The following is a 19724-nucleotide window of genomic DNA, read 5'->3' on the forward strand; positions in this document are numbered from 1 at the left end:
TCATGGGCAGGGACTCTGACATCTTCCAATAGATCATCTGTGCTTATGAGGTCACTGTCAGCTGAAGATCTGATAGGCCACGAGCAGGCCCATGGCAGGTGAATGTTCCTGTGATAACAGTGGTGCCTGAGTAGCTGACAGGCCGAGAGCAAACATGGCCTGTGCTAGATACTGGGAGGACCCTGGTGCCTGAGAAGCCAGGAGGCCAGGAATAAGCACATGGCTTGTGTGGGTCTGTGGGGAGGTCACTGGTGATCAAGTAGCTGATAGGTCAGGGCAAGGCCCATGCATTGTACCTGTGAGGCCACTGGTGCCTGAGGAGCTGGCAGACCAAGAATTGTGTAGGTGTTTGTGAGGTCATTGCTGTCTGAATGCAGGCCAGGAACAGGCCCATGGCAAGTGAAGATGCTATGGCATCACCTGGAGATTGGTTGAACCGAATTTTGAAATATCCTGCTCTGGAAATAATTGAAGATCAGTGAGACCAACTTCAGCCATCAGAATAAAATTAAATTATATGTATCTAAAAAACTATAAAAGATTTATAACAAAAATATAAAAAATATATGTATATATTTATAAATATACATATATTGAACACTATATGTATGATATTTCTAAAAACTCATAACATACTATTTAATACAATACAATATATATTATTTAAATAAAATAAAAACAAAAAATAATTATATATTATACATTATATAATATAACACATATATAATATATTATACATGTTATATATTATAAATATATATATATTATATATATAATTATATAATATATAACATGTATAATATAATTATATAATTATATAAGATATAACATAATATATAATTTATTGTATTATATATCATACTATATATATAATACTCTATATAATATAATATTATAATATATAATAATATGTGTATATATAATATAATATAATATAATATAATATAATATAATATAATATGATATGATATGATATAATATATTAGTAAAATATAAATTAGCAAAATATATATTTTCATATGTATTTACCATATTTATTTATTTATTTAAAATTATATATATATATATATACATATATATGAAACTGTACATCTGAGAGTATTGTCCCAACACTTCTTGGACTCTGCCAGGCTTGGAGCTGTGGGGAGGCTGGGAGGCACCGCAGGGCCATGCCTGGGCACGGGGCCAGGAGGAAACCACCGTCTTCCTGCCCGGGCGCCATGTCACGTGGGCTGCGGTTTGTGCACCTGCAGTGGCAGGCAGGCTCCAGCTCCCGACCCGCCGCGGGGAATAACGGCCCCTGGGTGACACGCTGAGAGCCAGGGAGACGCCTGAGGCTCTGGGCTGCAGCTCTGCTGCCAGGGCAGGCCCTGGACCAGCTCTGGCTGCTGCCGGGACCCCACAGGAGGCTCCCTGGGGAGGGACGGGACAGCCAGCACCCCCATCATGGGGCTCTGGCCCTGCCCAAGGGCCTTTCCCAGCTGCTGCTGCCAGCACAGCAGGGGCTGTAGCAGGGGCAGGGGCTGGTCCCTTCCCAGCCTGACACAGCCCCGCTGCAGGACCAGTCTCCTGGATCCCATGGCGCAGGGACAGCCGGACAATCGCACCTTGGGCTCTTGGATGCTACAGCTCAGGAGATGCTCCATGCTCCCACAGCAGGCTGCAAGGGGTGTCAGAGCCATCTGCCCCCACACCCAGCCCTACCCCACGATGATCTCCCACCGCAGTGACGTGAGACCCGCAGTGAAGCCGTCCATCATATATGGTCATGAAGAGCACTGGAGAAGTTCATTGGAGAGCTGGGCTGCGTCGGAGGGGAGATAAGTGCCGATAACGTCTAAAAAGGTGCCTGCTGCTTCGATTGGCTCCTCCTGCAGCTGGGACAGCATCTGCACAGATATATTGCCCTCCCATCATATCATTGCCATTTCACCGTGGGTCCCCAGAAGCTCCAGCAGCAGGGCCGTGCTGTCAGGACAGGAGCCTCAGGATGGGGACAGAGGGACTCCTGTCCCCTTGGGTGCTGTGGCTGTTCCTCTGGGTGCAGCCATGCAGAGGTAAGTGCCAGCTTCTCTGTTCCACAGCCTTGGGACAGTGGGCAGCAGTGGGGTCATTGGGATCCCTCTGGGAGTGGGGTTGTTTTCAGGCACCACTGAAATGAGAGGCAGAAGGTGCTCAGTCTCTCAGCTCTGTTCTTTAATCTGTGCCTGTCTGGGTGGGAGGGGGTAATCCATTTTCATATCTCCCATGTTTTTGGCAGCACAAGCCTGACTTCATTTCTAGACACCTTGTCCTTGGGTACCTTTCTGGGACCCCTTGTTCCCCAGCACTCTGCCTCTGGATCTAGAGGAATCCCAGACAGTGAGAGTGGCCCTCAGTGATCTCCAGGGCACAGCCAATGTCTGGGGTGCCCCAGAGGGGTTGTGTGCTGTTCCCTGCCCCTGGGATCTGGCGAAACACGGACTCCAGGAGGGCAGGTTGTGTCCCATTAACTGAAGGGGCATTTGCACTGAGAGGTTCTCTTCCTGGGGGCCCTGGTCAAGCACAGGGGCCAGTCTGACAGCAGGGATGGGGAAGGAATGTGGGCTGTTGGTATCCTTGTGGTCAACCCAGACAGTGGGTTTGGGAGGTGCTTGTAGAAGACAATGGGCAATGGAAGCTGCTCAAGGGCATGGGTCTGTTTGGGGGACACTGGGATGGGGAGGAGTGGGAGCCCTGTGCAGGGCTGGGGGTTTTTTGGGGGTAGGCATGGGCAGGACAGGGGTCCAGTGGGGTGGGAGGAGGTGGTGAGGGCTGTGGGGCAGGAAATGGCCCAGGAGGGCTAGAGCTGGGTACCCCCAGCCCAGCATAGCCCATGGGGAGAGGAGGAACCCCCCGCTGCCCCTGAGACAGCCTATGGGGACAGGGATCCCACCCTGGGAACTGGGAGTCTGCCTGGGGAGGGGGTCCTCACGGACACACAACGTGGGGCTCAAAACTCTCCTGACCCTTCCTGTGTTGGTGTTTGAAGGGGCTGCGGAGGTGAGGCTGGCGGATGGCGGCAGTCGCTGTGCTGGGAGAGTGGAAGTGAAACATCAGGGTCAGTGGGGGACCGTGTGCAGTTACCGCTGGGACAAGTCCGATGCTGCAGTGGTTTGTAGGCAGCTGGGCTGTGGGGGTGCTCTCGAAGCTCCTGGATATGCACACTTTGGGCCAGGATCTGGGCCCATTTGGATGGATTATGTTGGCTGTCGTGGAACCGAGTCTGCCTTGTCTGACTGCACACACAGAGGATGGGGTCAAGCATACTGCTATCACAGTGGGGATGCTGGAGTGACATGCTCAGGTAAGGACTGAACTTGTTCCCTACTTCTGGGACGAGGACACTTCTAAAGGACCTGGCTGTGACCTCAGGAAGCAACAAGTGGACACCAGAACATGGCTCTGTGTGTCAAGTTGCACTCTGAGCTGGGTCTGTCACTGCTGGTGTCCCTTGTCGCTGGGGAAAGCCCAGTGGGAGCACACCCAGCCTGGCCCTGAAGCTGGAGCAGCCAAGCCTGGGGAGGTGCCTGGCGCTGGGAGAAGAAAGCCCTCACCCTTCCCCACTGTGCTGCCTGGTTCCCATCTTTGTCATCCCATTCACCCAGGCCCTGTCTGGCAGGCTGGTCCCTATGCCAGGGGAATCTAGAGCAGCTCCCCCAGCCACCAGCAGCCTCAGGGAAGGGCGTGCAATGGCCCAGGACTTTTGGGTTGTACCCCCAGCAGCCAAGAGAACCTTGGCCAAAGCAGAGGGGCTGCTGAGAGGGCAGGAGCACTGGGCTTGAGCAGAGGAACATGGTGGCAAGTGGCACCTTGTTCCTGTCCCGGGGTCACCCCATGAGAGCCAGCCCCTGGAGACATGGCCCCTCCAGGCCGTGCTGACCCACTGCTCAGCCTCTCCTGCCTAACCCATGCCCCAGGGGCTGTGCCAGCACCTCCTGGCTGTCCTTGGTGCCTCCCCTCACACCGGGAGCTCGTGTCAGCCCAGGGCTGCTCTCTGCCTGCTTTCCTGACCCATGCATAGTAGGTGGCTGGGGACGTGCATGCCCAGCACCACACTGTCCCTACCGGGGGACCCCCCTTTGCGAAGGATCCCCCGATGTGCCCCATGTAACAGCAGCTCCCAAAAAGAGCCCCAGCATTCGCAGGAAACAGGGGGGCTTTTTGGCAGATCCAAGGATTTCTTCTAACTGGCCTGAGCCTTGTGGGGCAGAGCAGGCTGAAGTAGCCCTTAGTTCCTGGGGCTGTTTCCCCAGCCCCACGTGCTGCGGGTGCTGCAGTGCTGGGTCTGGGGCCGGGCAGCCCAGGGGCTCCGGGCAGCAGCAATTTGTCTGAGCGGTGCCTGCTGCTGGGGGCTTGCAAAAGAGGACATGGGTGCTGGGCTGGTTTCTGAGGAGCAGCAGGTGGACCCTGACATCTTTGTGCCACCAGCACACCCTGAGAGCTGCTGGGCTGGCCATGGGACTCTGCATGTGGTCACCTTAGGGATGAGGTGGGAGGTGGGCACAGAAGTGCCAGAGGGCTCTGGAAATCACAGGTCTCCTTGGTTGCTCCAGGATTTGTCCGGCTGGTCGGAGGGGACAGCCCCTGCTCAGGAAGTGTGGAGATCTATGACAGGGACCAGTGGAAAGCTGTCTGTCACTCCCACTTTGGTGCCAAAGCTGCCGAGGTGGTGTGCAGGGAGCTGCAGTGTGGCACAGCCCTGTCTGTCCATGGGGCAGCTCAGCTGGGAGAAGGAGCCGGTCCTGTCTGGGACAGAGAGCTGCAGTGTGTGGGGAATGAATCCGTCCTCTCCTTCTGCCCCACGGTGGCCACCAGGGACCAGCCCTGCACCCACAGCAATGGCACTCATGTCACCTGCACACGTAAGGACTTGGGGTGGGATGGTGCCCACGGGGGCTATGGTGAGGGCAGGAGAGAAGGGTGGGCACTGGGCTGTGCTGGGTGGGGGACAGGTGGGGTGAGGTGGTGGTCTGCAGCCGTAAAATTAGAGTGCTGCAGGAGGAGAAAGGCACGCTGTCCCTTTGGCCTCTCCTGCAGCTCCTGTGGGAGCAAGAGCACAAATGTGGCCTCTCTCACCCTCCTTTGTCCTTGAGTACACAGGGTTCAGGCTGGTGAACGGCAGCACAGCGTGTGAGGGCAGGGTGGAGGTGGAGGTGCTGGGGACATGGGGGACCCTCTGTGCCTCCCGCTGGGACCTCTCGGACGCCCACGTTCTGTGTCGGCAGCTCGGCTGTGGCTTTGCTGAGTCCATTCCTGGAGGAGGGCATTTTGGGAGAGGAACCGGCCCCGTCTGGAGAGACTCGTTCCACTGTGACGGGACTGAAGCCCACCTGGGGCAGTGTCCGGTGACTGCCCTGGGGGCCTCGCCGTGCTCCCAGGAGAACGCTGCTGCTGTCATTTGCTCAGGTGAGTGCTGGGCAGTGCTGCAAAGTGCATTTGCCCCTGGTGTGTGACACGGCCACCCACAGCTTTGGACCCCATGGCAGTGCCTGGCTGAATTTCTCCTCTCACCAGGCCTAACTCACCCCATGCCCCTGCGGTTGGTGGGCGGAGGGAGCCGGTGCGACGGGCGCGTGGAGGTCTTCCAGCACGGGACGTGGGGCAGAGTCCTGGATGAGCAGTGGGACATGCAGGAGGCCAGCGTGGTGTGCCAGCAACTGCAGTGCGGAGAGGCAGAGGCAGCCTACACCCCCGTGAGGGCTGAGCGAGGACGAGGACCTGTGGGGCTGCGTGGGGTGCGGTGTGCAGGGCACGAGGCTGACCTGAGCCTCTGCAACACCTCCCTGCCTCAGAGCATGCCAACAGAAGGGATCATGGAGGACGTGGGGGTCATGTGCCAGGGTGAGTGGTGCTGCACGTCCCACAGATGCTGGTCCGGGAGGGCAGCCAGCCCCTGACGGCCGGGGTTCTCCCCGCTGCAGGGAGCCGGTGGGTCCGGCTGGTGGACGGGGCCGGGCGCTGTGCTGGGAGAGTGGAGATCTACTACCAGGGGCGCTGGGGCACCGTCTGCGACGACACCTGGGACCTGGCCGATGCCGCCGTCGTTTGCCACCAGCTGGGCTGCGGAGGGGCCCTGGAGGCAGCCGGCTCTGCTCGGTTTGGGGAGGGCTCCGGGCAGATCTGGCTGGATGGCGTCAACTGCTCCGGGGCTGAAGCTGCTCTGTGGGACTGCCCTGCCGAGGCCTGGGGGCAGCACGACTGCAGGCACAAGGAGGATGCAGGAGTCGTCTGCTCAGGTTTGTGCTGGGAGTGGGGAGGGGAGCTGGGGCCAGTGAGGCTGGGGTGAGAGCAGAGCCAGGTAAGGCTAAGGCCAGCAGTGACTGACATCCAAGGACGTCCCTGGGGCCTTTCCTCCTTTCAGAGTTCACGGCCCTGAGGCTGGAGAACAGCGATGGCTGCTCCGGGCGCCTGCAGGTTTTCTACAACGGGACGTGGGGCAGCGTTTGCTCCAACTCCATGACCACCGAGACGGTGTCACTGGTGTGCAAGGAGCTGGGCTGCGGGAATGAAGGAGATCTGGAAACAGATTCTAACTATGCCGAGCTGTCTGGCATCACGTGGCTGGATCATGTGGAGTGTGGGAAGAGCAACAGCTCCTTCTGGCAGTGTCCCTCTGCTTCCTGGGATCCGCAGTCGTGTACGGACCGCCGAGAAGAGACCCACATCACCTGCAATGGTAAATCTGAACCATCACAACACCAGGTCCTGTTCCCCACTGGGCATGGTGAAATGCAGAGAAGGAACCCAGAGGGGCTTTGACTTCCTGCATTAGACCCTGTTGCTACTGGTGCACAAAGGTGACTTCAGCTCTTGGAGCCACCCATGTCCACCAGCAGCAGTCAACAGCCGGGCTGCCGGAACCCCCTTGGGGATGCAGAGGCAACTCCAGGCAAGGTCTGAGAGGAGACCATGCAGGGCTTTCAGGAGTCCCCCCTCCTGGGACAGCCTCCTGCTGCTCTGTGAATCAGGGACCCTGTGGGGCCGAGCACTTGGGTCCCCCCTGCAGTGCCGTGTGTGTCCCCTGAGTGAACAGGCTTCTGCTGCTGCCCTGACCCAGGCAGCATGGGGACGTGTGAGCAGAGGTCAGCTCTGCTCTCTTCTGCACGACCCCCAGAACAACCCTTTTCAGCCCAACTTCTCTTTCCTTTGGGACATGGACAGAAAGGCCGCAGGTGGCTGCATGCCCCAACTCCACCAGCTGCACAGGTAGGGAGCTGCCCCTGCGCGTGCCCCCCTCACCTGGCAGGGCTGTCCCAGCTCTCCTGGTGCCATGGGACATCGCTGCCTCCCCAGACAGGGAGAAGATCCGCACCGTGGGAGGCAAGGACGGCTGCTCGGGCAGAGTGGAGATCTGGCACCGTGGCACCTGGGGGACGCTGTGTGACAATGCCTGGGACATGCGGGACGCCGAGGTGGCGTGCAGGCAGCTGGGCTGTGGCCCCGCGCTCTATGCCCTGGGCCAGGCTGCTGCTGGAGAGGGGGCGGGCCCCATGTGGCTGATGGAGTGCAGGGGGACGGAGCTGTCTCTGCAGGACTGCTGGGCCCAGCCAGGGGACAGCGGTGCCTGCCAGCATAAGGCAGATGCGGCTGTGCATTGCTCAGGTGAGCAGTGGGGCTGGGAGACATGGCTGGGGGCTTGGCAAGGAGCTGGCTTGGGTGTATGCCCTGCTGGATCCTGGCATGGCCCCAGTGCTGGCCCAAGCAAGGGTTTCCCTGCAGAGTGGGAGGCTGGTGGTGGGTGGGGAGCAGCCTCTGTGAGGCTGGATGTGCCAGCACATCCCCTGGGCTTCCTGCACTGTCCTGTGAGCAGCCCAGAGCAGTGGTGCTGGGCCCTGTCCCTGCCACCCTGCCCAGCCCCACAGGAGGGAAAATTCAGGTGGCACATGCTGGGGTCATTTGCCAGAGAGGCTGCCTGGTGCCACAGCCCCAGCCTCTCAGCCCAGCTCTCCTTCTGCTCCCCTACAGCCGCACCTAGGACAGCAACTCCCCCCCCACAAGCAGGTAAGTTGTCCTTCCCCTGGGGCTGGGTCTGTCCATGTTCACGCTGTGACCCACAGCCAGGGGAAGGGGTTCCCTGTTGGGCTGTGAGACTCCCAGGAAATCAAGGGAGCTGGGAGAAGTCTGTGATGTACCCAGCAGGGTGGGAGCTGCCCCATCACCCAGCCCTGTCCACCCCAACCCCTGCTGCCTTGTGTGGTCAGAAGTGGCATGTCCTGCCCCCAGCCTCTCCCTTGTCTGATGCTGCCCCTGCCATGTTCCTGCCCATGCAGATCCCCCACAGGGCCGTCCGACCACCAGCAGTGAGAGACTCTCGGTGCCTGTCGTCATCTGCATCATCCTGGGGGCCCTCCTCTGCCTGCTCCTGGCCCTCCTGGCTGGGCAGGTGCGAAGTGCCAGGGCTCGGCGCAGAGGTGGGTCCTTCCCCAGTGGTCCTGGGGGGAGATGCCTCCTGACAGGACTGGGGGTGCTGAGGGTGTTAGTGTCCTGGGGCACAGAAACAGAGCCGTGTGCTGCCTCCTGCCCCACGTGCTGCCCCACTGACTGACAGACCATGGGGCACCAACATCAAGGGGTGGAGAGAGCCCAGAGCCTGAGGCATCAGTTCTGGGGTGAGAAGAGAAATGTGAGATCTGGGCTGGGTGAGACAGGGAGGATGCACTGCTGGCAGTGCTCTGGGCAGCACTGGCAGGAGGAGCATGGGGCAGTGGAGTCCATCACCGTTGTGTCAGCCACCCCCCAACAGGACATGGGCTGTGCTATTGCTCTGTGGGGCAGAGATGGAGCAGCTCAATGGGGAAGGGAAATGAGGGAATTGGTGCAGGGTCTGCACTGGGACATGACCTGGGGACCCAAGGGGCACAAGGGCTGTCTCCAAATGTGAGGCTGATGCTGCCCCAGACCATCTCCATGGGGATGCTGCCCTCCCTGGGGATGTGGCCTCAGTGCCAACACAACACAGAGGGGCTGTGCTGTGGGGACAACCCTGTGCTGGCCTAGGGAATGGGGCTGGGGGAGCCCAGTGGGGTCCTGTCCCTCTCTGCCCATTCCCAGACCAGCCCTGCCTCTGTCCCCAGGCTCCGGGAGAGCTGGGGAGCCCTTCCCTGAGGCCGTGTATGAGGAGATCGCTTACAGCCTGGCGTGGGAGAAGCAGGCGAGGTTCAGTCTCTCAGGTGGGTGCAGGTAACCTGCGGGGGCACATCTGCTGTGTCCATTCTCCCTGTCTCAGACCAGGGCTGTGCCCTGCAGCTCCTGCCCATGGTCCCTGAAATGGTTGGACCATGGGGTCTGTGGGAGAGCATCCAGGTGTTGGCCCCCACGGAGGAGCTTCCTCCACACCAGCTCTGCCCATCCCAGAGGGGACAGCCCCTCTCTGCTTGTCCCTGATCCAAGGAATATGTGAAGGGCTTTCCCAGGGCGTCTGTTGGAGTTCCTCTGAGAATTGTCTCTTTGCAAGGAACTGGTCTCCTCCCCATGCACCCCCAGCTCTGTGGGTGCCCATCCCCAGCAGTGCTGACCACCAGTCAGGGCAGCAGGGCTCATCCCACAGCACCCACTGCAGCTCTCTGCAGCCTCCTTTTCAGAGGGGTCCCTGACCCAGCTGCAGCCCTACCCCAGGCACATGAGGAGGAGGATGGTCTGGGGCAACACCCAGGGTTAAGAGGTGGGAGGGGGAGGGTGGAAGGGCTCCATTTCTCCTCCCTGCAGACAGACCAGACAGACAGCAGTGGCCACCGAGTGTTATCATCAGAGCTGGAAGCATGAAGGCTCTGCTGTGACCCTGACACCAGCAGCGTGTCAGCCCTGTGTCCCCACACACCCTCCCATCCTCTGCTCTGCAGGACATCTCTTCTCATTGCCACCACCTCCCCTCTCCTTTCAGATGTCCCTGTCCTGCCCGGAGGTTACCCAGCAGATGGCTATGATGATGCTGGGGAGGTTTCTGACCCTGGGGAGGATCCTGTCCCTGGGCAGGGGGACTGGGAAGTGCCCAGGACACCAGAGGAAGGAGATGGGCGCAGGGATGCAGCCACAGGTGAGAGGGCAATGCAGCACTGCCACTTCCTAGGTGCCAGCCCCAGGCCTAGGAGAATCCATGCCATATTGAAAGCCTGACCATCCATGGAGAACCTGTCCTGGGATATTTTGTGGGGGCTGGGAGAATGGGCCGAGTGTCTCAGGCTGGTGAGGATGAGGAAGGTGATAAACAGCCCCGAGGGGCACCCCACAGGCCCAACCACAGCAGCCTGCCTTGATGCTTACAGGGGGAAGCCTGCACTCCCAGAGAAGTGCTGTGGTCCATGGAGCTGATGGAGACACCTCGTCACTTTTCCTGGGGACCACGGGCTATGACGATGTTGAAGAGGTGTCTCTGGCATATCCCCATGAGGACACCGAGGATGTGACACCACAGCCCCATGCACAAGAGTTCCAGAGCCCCAGGCCAGCAGAGCCCAGCCCTGCTGAGCAGCTGGGTGCAGCCGGGAGGGAGGAGAGCTCAGTGCCCCTGGGAGAGCCGTGAGTGCTAGGGAATGGTGTCCCTTTTCCAGCAGTCAGCAGACACACATGGGTATTTCCCCTCTTGGTATTCCCCTGTTTTTATGCTGTGTGTTGGTATTTCCTCATATTAAAACCCTCTTTCAGTCTTCCCTGCCCAGGTGTCAGGGTGTCTCCCTGAGGCGGATGGAGGGGAGAAGACCTCAAAGATGCAGCAGTTGGGAAGGGGCACATCTTAGAGCCAGCAGGATCGGGGTCTGGCTTTGGGGCTGACAGAGCCCCTGGTCCCTGGACACTATTCCTACTGACAGAGACATTTCCGTCCTGCCAGCCACAAGCAGTTTCCAGAAAAAGTGGATCTCTGGGAAGCCCCATGAGACACTCCCTTGCAGTGCCCACCTTCTGCTGCCTTGGGCCCCCACGGAGCCTAAGGATGCCTGCCCAGCACCCATGGGCAGAGATACCTCAGTTGCAAGAGGTGAACAGGGAGATGTCTTGGACCCTTGGGCAGGACTTGGCACCAGCTCCTGTTGGTGGGTCCCCACAGCCCTCCAGGTCTTTCCCAGCAGGCTCCTCTGCTGCAGGCTGGGAGGTGCTTTTGGTAGTGGGATGGTGGGCTGGAACACCTATTGGAGCATCTATTTAATCCCGTTGGGACAGCTGTCCTGGCTGTTTATAGTCTTCTCTGGGTCAAGAACTGTCTGGAGGGCCATGCCCAGCGGGTTGTGGTTAATGGAGTTAACCCCAGTTGGCGTCCCGTTACAAGTGGTGTCCCCCAGTGGTTGGTACTGGAGCCTAGCTTGTATAATACCTTTATTGATGACCTAGATGAGGGGTTGAATGTACCCTCAGTAAGTTTGCAGACGACACCAAGTTGGGAGGTAATGTTGATCTGCCTGAGGCTAAGGTGGTCCTTCAGAGGGATTGGGATAGGCTGGGCTGAGGCTAATGGGATGGGGTTTAACAAGGCTAAGCACCAGATCCTGCACTTTGGCCACAACAACCCCATGCAATGCTATAGGCTTGGGACAGAGTGGCTGTGAAGAGGAAAGGGACGTGGGAGTGATGATCGATGTTTGGCTGAACATGAGCCGGCAGAGTGCCCAGGTGGAAAGAAGGCCAATGGTATCCTGGACTGTGTTAGTTAGCCAGTGGGAGCAGCGAGGTGATCATCCCCCTGTACTCAGCTCTGGTGAAGCCACACCTGGAGTACTGTGTTCAGTTTTGGGCCTCTCACTACAAGAAAGACATCGATGTGCTGGAGCGTGTCCAGAGAAGGTCAACAAAACTGGTGAGGGGTCTGGAGCATAAGTCCTATGATGAGAAGCTGAGGGAGCTGGGGTCATTTAGTCTGCAGAAGAGGAGGCTCAGGGGAAACCTCATTGCAATCTACAACTTCCTGAAGTGAGGCTGTGTTGAGGAGGGGTTCGGCCTCTTCTCTCAGGTAACTGAGGCCAACTGGATCACTTTTCTATGTCCTCGTTTTGGGCAGAAGACCCACCCAAGGATCTCCCTCCCGCTGCTCAGGGAAGGGTTTCAGCTGAGTCAAACCAGGCATCTCATACTTTGTTTACAGTTCAGAGGCTAGAAAGGGGCTTAGCTGCCTCTCCCATGCCTCACAGCAGCCCACAGGAGCTGGGATTCCTCTTGCCTTGGTTCAGGTGGGCACAAACCAGGCAGCATGTAAGCTGCTTGTCTCAGCTCCCAGCACATTGAATGCAGACAGATGCAGGAGGGAGCTGTTCAGAGGCAGACACAAAGTGATATTGGAGTTGGCAGAGTGACATCTGAGTGACATTTGAAGTGCCAGTTTAGGTTGGATATTAGGAAGAACTTTACCAAAAGGCTTGTTAGGCATTGGGATGGGCTGCCCAGGGAAGTGGTTGAGTCACCATTCCTGGAGGTCTTTAAAGATCATTCAGTGGTAGAGCTTAGCGATATGGTTTAGAGGAAGATTTTTATTGTTAGGTCGGAGGTAGGACTCGATCTTGGAGGTCTCTTCCAACCTAAATGATTCTGTGATTCTGTGATCATCTGGTCCAACCATCATCTGGGTCAAGGCAAATACAGGCTGGGAGGAGAATGGGTGAAGTGATTCTCCCCCTCTACTCTGCTTGTGTTTGAAGGAACAACTGGCAAGAGTGGAGAGGCATCAGTGAAATCATGGGAATAGCAGAGTGAGAGCAAGGTGGGGAAGAGAAGTGGCTGCAGCTTTCAGAGAGGAGTGGGACAGCACAGGAAAGCCTGCAGAGGAAAAGGCAGACGGCTCTGACAAGAATGAAAGGCTTCAGCGGCACTGACATCTTTGTCCCCACAGCCATGGCTTATGAGGGTACAAGTTATACTCATGGCATTGGGACCATGTATTCTCCATTCATCTGTGTGCAAATGCTGGGAGGTGTCATACTATTGTCCTTCACATGATATTATGGGAATCACCCCCTACCCCACAGCCTCCAGCAAGAGCCCCGAGTGAGACATGGGGGTGCAGAATCTCTCCTCCAGGCTGGGGTCAGGCCTTGGCCTTTCTGCTTTTGTCTGAACAAAACAAACCAAGACTTTTCTCAGCACAGTGCTTTGCCTATCTGTAATCGTGGCCTCCAATTGTCTGCCCTAACAAGTCCCTGAGGAGAATCTCTTGGTAACAGCCCTCAGTGGGGCCCATTAATACTCCAAGTCACTTCAACTTCTCCTTCTGACTTTACTTGCTCAAGCAATTGCATCATTCTCCTCTCAGTACCTGATGTTCACAGACTGAGCACCAAAATCCACCATGGAATTCATTAAAATGCAGAAGCACTTAAAAAAACATATGTCTTCCATAGTGTTATTCATGTCCTCAAGACTTGAACAGCTAATTGGAGAGCTTTCATGGTGTAGTAAAGGAGGATGATTTCAGAGAGCACCTAATAAAAATCTTTTCTCATTTTAAAGGGTGAATTTTGTTGCATTTCAGTTTTGAGCATCTTTATTCAATTGATATTAATCCTGGGCGTCTCCAATGGAGACGTCCATAGGGAGGAAAATCAGACTCTTGAGGTCTGACAGCGCATGGACAACCTTGCTCCTCACCACCCCAACCCTGACATTTCTCTCACTGGCCACCTGGCGCTTGCATCACTTTTCCTTACACCAGACTTCTGCACTGAAGTCTGCAGCTGGATGTTAGAGCCCCTTTGCACCAGCTTCCTCCTGCTTTCCTTAGAGACCTGGTTGCACACAGAAAGGTTCTTCCTTATTATAAAACAGGTAGGAATAAACAAGGAGCAATTATCCAAACAGCAAAACAAGCTTCCCATCTTGTATGTCTCCAGTCAGGTTTACCTTCCCAAAAGCGTGGCTGTAAATTAAGTATTTTATACTCATTGATAGGAATTTATAGGTATTAAGGTTACTGTTATTCCATATGATCTTAATTCAATGATAAATGATGAGGTGCTTACAACTGAAACAATTAGGCAGATGGCTAATCGATGGGCAAGTTTGAACTCAATGCATCTCAAAGCAGCAACTGGGTCAGTGAGAGCACTCTGAATGATCAAAGAATAAGGGGAGGAAGAAGCAGGAGAACCATGGGAAGTGCATAGGTCCAGACAGGCAGCTGGAAAGGGGACATTCAACAGGGATTGTTTATTCTAGATGGGTGGAAGTGCCTGGAAGATGAGGGAATACACAATGATGGACAAAACGATGACGATGCAAGTACAGGTGACCATCAGTATTTCTTCTCCTGTGATGAATATAGATCCTGAAAATTCACCTGAAGAAGGATATAGGTCACTGATAAAGGAAGTGTCTTTTTATGCTATCACCAATGCGGATTACACTAACACTTCCACACCTAACAGTAATATGTCTCACCCCATATATACCATCCTGTGGGGAAGAAGAGAGGGAGCTGACAGCCAAGGGACACATTTGGGTGTGGAAAGTGGAGCCCAGCAGAGACAAGGAGTCAAGGCAGTGGGGTGGGGGAGGCCAGGAGAAGCAGCCCAAGGGGTGGTGCTGCTTGTGAGGACACATTTGTGCCAGAAGCCTGAGTGGGCAGCAGCTGTGTGGAGGCAAGGGGAGGCCAGGGAGCACATGCCAAGAGCCCTCCTGCCAGCAGAGACAAGTCTGGGGCTGAGGCCAAGGGGAGAGGCAGGCCCAGGGCAGGGGGCTGCAAGGGCCATGCTGAGCTCCCTGCTGGGCTGGGGCCAGCCACGGCTCAGGAAATGGAGGACCCTGAGCTGTGCTGCTGTGCAGGGCCAGGGGGCTGTGGTGCCTGAGGACCCCCGGAGGATTCTGCCCTGCCTGTTTTTCTCCAGGTGGTCATCAGACCCAACTCCATGGGGATCTCTGCTGCTGAGCCCCTTTCCATCTGCCCTAGTGTCTCAGCAGCACAGGGCAGTACTTGCAGCATTATGGGTTGTCTCTAAGGTCACAAAGGGCAGGTAAGTGCTGCACCAGACCTGGCCCGTGAGTCTCCAAAGAGGGTGTCCTCAATTACTCTGCATTTATGGGCCTTTGCCTGCTGGCAGTTCACTTCTTCTCATGGCATTGCAGAGCCCCCATAGCCCATGGACTCCTCAGATTCAACTTTACCAGACCCTTCTTTTGATGGTCACTCAGATGCGGTTCTAGTCACTACACATGGAACACACTGTCCCTGAGTTCCCCTGACATCTCCTGGCAGCTCCAGATTCCTCTCCAGGCAGACATCGGCCATCAGCCCTACTGCAGGGGGCACAGTGCTATGTAGATGAGTCCAAAAACGGTTGTTGTCTAATTGGGCAAATGCCACCATAAATGGTCCAGGACAAGTTGCTGTCAGAGAACCCTGGGACTTTAAGCCGGTGTCCTTCATTCCATGAACTTGCCCAGAAAACAAAGAGCAGGGAGCAACCCCTAGGCTCTGTTCCTGACAGTAGCACTGGAAGAGGTGTCCAGGCTTCTGGGTTTGCCTTCTGAAGCCCCTTTTTTTACTGTCATGTTAGCAGGGAGCCCAGCTCTGTCACTGGCACATTCCCTTCTGCTGCCTACAGCCACAGGACTGTCACAGGCAAAGGACTGTCACCTGGGTACACAAGGTCCTTCTGTGGGCTAACAGAAAGTGGCAAGGCCGCGTGGTGCCCGAATCCCCCCTGCCACGGCATTTCTGAAAACAGCTCCTTCTGGCCGAATCCCCCTCTCTCTGCTGCCTGCAGCTGTCCCTGCCAGGAGCTGCTGCTCTGCGCCCACCTCTTCTTTCCCCCTGCCCCTGCTCACAGACCCCATCCCACACAGCTGTTCTCAGCGCTGCCCTGCAGCACTGCCACCAACAGGGTCCTGCCATGGGGCACCTTCATGACTGCAGGAGCTACGAGGCAGCTGACAGAGAGCCCAGCATGGCCAGAGAGGGCAGGGTGTTCTGGGGTGACTGGGGGCACTCCAAGTGCCTTAGGGCATTCCAAGGGGTTTCTGCCAGACTTCCTCACCTTGCACCAGGAGTCTCAAATCCTACCACATCACTCACCGCCCTCCCAGAAACAAGACCCAGGAGATCCTTCCAGGACCTGCAGCTCTATGGCCCTGCAGCCAGAGACTTACCTTGTCAAGGGCTGTGCAGATTCCTCCTGCAGGCAGCTCTCAGCATCCTCCCAATCCACTCCCAACTGCCTCCAAGCCCTCTCTCTCTCTCTCCTCTCCCTGTGCCACCTGTGGTCAGAGTCTCCAGCCCTGCTGCACTGTGCAGAGGAGCTGTTCCTGGGCAGAGCTGTCTCTTTGCACCAGGGCCCTCTTGCCAAGAGCTCCCATTGGGCCAAGTAGCCCAGCCAAGCTCAGCAGAACAGGCCCAGCCCAAGTCATTGTAATCACCCCTCTGGGGGCTTTGGTGATGAGACCATGAACCTCAGGCACAAAGAGCAAATTGAAGAAATCTCTCAACAAGTCCAAGTCAGTCCAAGTCAGTCCAAATTTCCTGGAGTGTCCCCCAAGGGCCAGCGCTGACACAGGTTCCCTTGGAGCTCGTTAGAGCAGAACATTGGAGACAATCGGGACAAGTAGACAAAGACAATGTAAAGGTGACGTTGATGTGTAGGAAAACTGGATGTGTTTCGCCAAGCACAAGGGCCAGGCCTTGACCCCTGGCCTCTGAGAAGGGAGATCCTTTTCCTTCACATATTGCTCAGAGCTTTTCCTGGAGCCGTAGGAGAAGGCGATTTCTTTCTCTTCCATGTCCAGTCTCAAAATCCTGAAATCAACTTTGTGGCATTATTTCTGTTTCATGCCATTTTTCCCTACAGAGAAAAGCTAAAGCATCTCCAAAACCACCCTTCAGGCAGTCTCAGGCTACTCTAGCTCTGCTTGGATGCTCCATGCCACTGAGCCAGAGAAACCCAGACTTGGGTTTCAAGCCCTTTTACGCAGGGCAGGTACTTTAGGCCTTGAACCCCTCCTTGGCACAAGCTCTCTGGGCAATATCCCGTGCCCTCAAAAAAGAGGAGCTACACACTGTGACACCCATCTGCAGGTGGTTTCACACCATGTTTGAACAGTAACTATTTGAATGGAGCTGCAGAACAGGCTTACAGAAGGGTAGAGGATGGAAGGCTGTTCAATTCCACTTTTTCTGTGCTTCTCATGTATACTGTCGTTTTCTCTGAAGTTGAGTCCTAAATGTTGCTAGGCTGTGCAAAGGAAAAATTAGAAGGGCCAAAGCCCAACTGAAGCTCAGTGTGTCTTTTACTGTTAAAGACAATAAAAAATGTCTGTCTTTCTTTCTTTCTTTCTTTCTTTCTTTCTTTCTTTCTTTCTTTCTTTCTTTCCATTTTTATAAATACAAAGAAAAAAAAGAGAGAGAGAGAATTAAGGAGAATCTTCTTCTTTTAATGGATGTGGGAAAACAGAATTAAAAAATATGATGAAAAGACTGAGGTACTTAGTGCATTCTTTACCTCAGTGTTTTGCAGCAAGACCAGTTGTTCGCCTAGTACTCAGCCCCTGAGCTGGTCGATAAGAACCTTGAGCAGAATGAAGCTCTCATAACCCATGAGGAAATGCTTAGAGAACTGCTACTCCACCTAGATATATGGCCGCCTAGGGGGCTAGGTGGGATCTACCCATAGATACTGATGGAGCTGGCTGAGGTGCTCATCAAACTGCTTTCCATCATTTATCAGCAGTCCTGGCTATCAGGGGAGGTCCCAGTCAACTGGTGACTAGCAAATATGACAGACATCTACAAGAAAGGGCAGAAGAAGGATTCAGGGAACTACAGGCCTGTCAGTCTGACCTCAGAGCTGGGGAGACTCATGGAGCAGATTATCTTGAGTACCATCACGTAACAGGACAACCAGGTGATTAGGCCCAGTCAACATGGGTTTATCAAAGCAGGCCCTGCTTGACAAATCAGATCTCAAGGTGACAAATCAGATTGACAAGGTGATGTGCTCAGTGGACAAGGGAAAGGCTGTGGATGTGGTCTACCTAGAGTTCACTAAGGTTTTTGAAGCCATTTCCCGCAGCATTCTCCTGGAGGAACTGGCTGCTCAAGGCCTGGATGGATGTACGCTTCATTGGGTTAAAAACTGACTGCGTGGCCGGGTCCAAAGAGTCATGGTGAATGGAACTAAATGCAGCTGGAGGCCAGTCACTCATGGTGTCCTCCAGGGCTCAGTATTGAGGCCAGTTCTTTTCAATTTCTTCAACAATGATCTGGATGAGGGGATCGAGTGCTCCCTCAGTAATTTTGTAAACAAGACCAAGTTAGGAGTGAGAGATGATCTACTTGAGGGTAGGAGGGCTCTGCAGAGGGATCTGGATAGGCTGAACCCATGGGCTGAGGCCAACTCTATGAAGTTCAACAAGGCTATGTGCTGGGTCCTGCACTTGGGGCACAACAATCCCACTCATGCAGGGAAAAGAGAAGCTGCCTGAGGATAAGGGCCCTGGTGGTAGATAGTCAAATATGAGCCAGCAGTGTGCTCAGGTTGCCAAGACGGCCAACAGCATCCTGGCTTGTACCAGGAATACTGTGGTCAGCAGGATAAGGGATATGATTGTCCCTCTGTAACTCATTGTTGGTGAGGCCAAACATCAAGTTCAGCTCTGGGGCCCCCTGTGTAAGAAGGACATGGAGCTATTAGAACAAGTCCAAAGGAGGTCCATGAGGATGATTAATGGACTGGAGCACCTCTCGTATGAAGACAGGCTGAGGGAGTTGGGGTTGTTCAGCCTGGAGAAGAGAAGGCTCTGGGGAGACCTCACAGTGGCCTTCCAGTACCTAAAGGGGCCTACAGGAAAGCTGGGGGGGGACTCTTCATTAAAGAGTGTAGTGATAGGACTAGGCGTAATGGTTTTAAACGGAAAGAGGGTAGATTCAGGTTAGATATTAGAAATAAGTTCTTTACTCAGAGCGTGGTGAGGAACAGGCTGCCCAGAGAAGCTGTGGATGCTCCATCCCTGGAGGTGTTCAAGGCCAGGTTGGACGGGGCTTTGAGCAACCCAGTCTAGTGGAAGGTGTCCCTGCCCATGACAGGTGGGTTGGAATTATGTGATCCGTAAGGTCCTTTCATACACAAACTCTTCTGTAATTGTGTAAATATGAAAGACAGCATCATACCAGCTATTAGGAAGAAAAAATTACTCTATCGCAGCCAAACCTAAGACAATATCCACTGCTTATTCTATATCATATACATAATGCTGAGGTCCAACACATCCCAATTAATCATCACCACCTTTTCCGTCTTTTGATATGCACACAAAAATATCATGACATTAGTCTATTGGTGTCAATCATAATGATAATAATTATAATGATAATGACAATGTTAGTGATAATGATAATAATAATTCTTTTTGTGTCCTCTTAAACTGCCTTTATCTCAGACCATGCACTTTTTCATTTATTTTTTTTTTTTTCTCCCAGTTCTTTCCTCAATCCCATTGGATGAATGGCTTTGTAGTAGTGTTGAACTGCCTGCTGGGTCAAACCACACCAAGTCTTTTTGGTGCCTAGTGTGGAGGACAAAGGTTAAGATGACAGAACTGACCACAGCATTTTAAAAGTAAAATGTTATAAGCATTAGATCAGTTTAAGAGTTGCTGATCACAATGCTGTGTTTTTTTTAAATTTATTTATTTTTTTTATTTATTTTTTATCAAGGGTCTCTTGTGCTTGTTTTCAGAATTGTGTTGTATAGCACATTACTAACTGTCTGTCTTCCATGTCATGCTGTTTATCCCAC

The sequence above is a fragment of the Anas platyrhynchos genome, chromosome 32, assembly GCF_047663525.1.
Source record: "Anas platyrhynchos isolate ZD024472 breed Pekin duck chromosome 32, IASCAAS_PekinDuck_T2T, whole genome shotgun sequence".
Classification (NCBI taxonomy): domain Eukaryota; kingdom Metazoa; phylum Chordata; class Aves; order Anseriformes; family Anatidae; genus Anas; species Anas platyrhynchos.